Below are 2,350 nucleotides of genomic sequence, written 5' to 3'. Positions count from 1 at the left end.
TTGTTAAAGTGCGAAGTATGGAACCCTGCACAGGCAGTCAGTCAATGTGATTTAAGTGATGTGCAGTCACTGAATTCTTGACAGCAGAAGATGTCACCCAAAAGGAGATTCACCAGAGAATGCAAGCTGTTTATGGTGATTGTGTTGATGTGAGTACTGTGCGTCATTGGGCAAGTAAGTTTAAAGATGTTGAGGTGGGAACATCTGACTTGCGTGACAAAGAGTTGGACGTCCTGTGACAGCAACCACCAAGTTTCACAAACAAAAGGTTGACAGATTGATTCAGGACTATTGTCGTATAACTCAGAGAGAAATTTCAAGCATAATCGGCATTTCACAAGAACGCGTGGGTCACATTATTGCTTTGCTTGGCTATCGGAAGATCTGTGCACGATGGGTACTGAGACGCTGGTTGCAGAAACAGAGTGTCGACTTCTTCCGTGACAGCTTCAGAAAACTTGTTCATCATTGGCAGAAATTTATCCAATTGTCTGGTGATTATGTGGAAAAGGGAATAGTGGTAGTTAAAGAGCACATTCTAAGGATTATTTCTGGGTTTGATTTATTAAAATATTCCCATCCAAACTCAAGTAACGAAGGTGGAGGCATTACTTTTCATGCAACCCTCGTAATAAACATATCAGAGACTGCTGTGATGTACTTCTCTCGAGTCATGACAAGTGCTGATGACTACTGGACAGACTACTGATTGATTCTGTACAGGCTTTGGAAAGTTTCATATTATAGCAAAAGACTGCATGTCTTTAGCGCTTTTTTTCAATGCCTGTAAACTTTGTTCAGATAGCTTATGTACATTTTGGAAACAGCTCCACATTTGACATCAGCAGCAAATGACTGCTTGTCCACTTGACTGTTTCTGATGGGGAACTGTACTTAGAGATGGATCTGAAAGATTTTCGTGTAAAATATATAATCTGCCAATGGGCTGGGCTGTGGCGCAGCTGGCTAGTAACCAGCTGCAATAAATCACTACTGACCAAGAGGTCATGAGTTTAAAGCCTGGGTCGGGTTAAGCCCCCGATCATTAAATAGCCCGGCTTGCTGTTGACCTATGCAGCCCCGAAAGACAGTTGCATCTGTCAAGTAGGGAAATTTAGGTATGCTTTATGCGGGAGGCTAATTTAACGAATTTACGACACCATAAAACTGCCAGCAAAACACGAGGAAAGGAATGAGGAAGTACAGCCACTAGTGGACGGTGAAGCAACAGCTCCCCCTGTGGCCGGAATCGTGAAGCTGGAAAAATGTTAAATGCCTGTGTCTGTCTGTACTGTATGTTGTTTGTCTGTACTGTATGTTGTTTTTCTGTTGGCATTGAATGTTTGCCATATATGTGTTCATTGTAATCCATCCTGAGTCTCCTTCGGGGTGAGAAGGGCGGAATATAAATACTGTAAGTAAATAAATAAATAAATAAACTAAAAAGCCCTTCCCTAACATAATACGTAGCCGAGGAGACTGGATGTTTGGAGGGTTCTCTCAAGCCTACACCAATTCTTCATCCATCCTCACAGTTGTTAAAGGATGCCTCAAGCTGGCCCTTGCCCTTTGACAGGGTTAGTATTGCTAGAGTAAAAGTACCTGTGCAATAAGTAGAGATCCACAAGGTATTAAGGGCACAGGGGAAAGCAGCATGTCTTGGAGTGCTGTATCTTTAAGAATTATATGGGAAGAAGTATTTCAGGTGTGTTTTTACCACCAGAGTGCAGCAAGGATAAAAGTTAAGTTAAATCGTTTTTTCCCCTCTGAGTAAATATTTGCACTGCATTCTTAGATGCATTTTGTTGGACGTAAATCCCATTGACTTTAATGGGATGTATTTATAAACAATAATGCATGTGCCTGCATCTTGATGTTATATTTACTCAGGAGCAAGTTGCTTGCCACTGAGTTTAAGAGGACGTTGTCAGATACTTACATACATACCACACAAGAGTTCACTGAGGATCTGGCAGGATTAAAGCAGGAACTTCCATTCTATGAAGCCAAACAATGTTTGGGTTTGTACAAGAGCAACCTGATACCATACAGTCTATTTTTACTCTAAAGTAACTCTACTGATTTCAATATAATACTTTCATGTAAGTGATTTAGGATAAATTTTAAATTCTGTCATTTTAAAAACTTGTCCGTCCCACTGCTATATAAACGGCAGGATACAGATATTTGTTACCCACAGCATTCCTTTGTTCAATTACAACAGTCTCCTTAATCTTTTTGTAAAGACTGGGGGAGTAAGGGTATATCTTCTTCACTACAATAGGGAAGTATACTGCCCTTTAGTGCTAAAGTCTATCAGTTTGGCAGGCTTTGTGGCTTCAGTCACGTC

The sequence above is a fragment of the Anolis carolinensis genome, chromosome 3 (genome assembly GCF_035594765.1).
Source record: "Anolis carolinensis isolate JA03-04 chromosome 3, rAnoCar3.1.pri, whole genome shotgun sequence".
Classification (NCBI taxonomy): Eukaryota; Metazoa; Chordata; class Lepidosauria; order Squamata; family Dactyloidae; genus Anolis; species Anolis carolinensis.
This window is presented reverse-complemented; position numbering follows the sequence as displayed.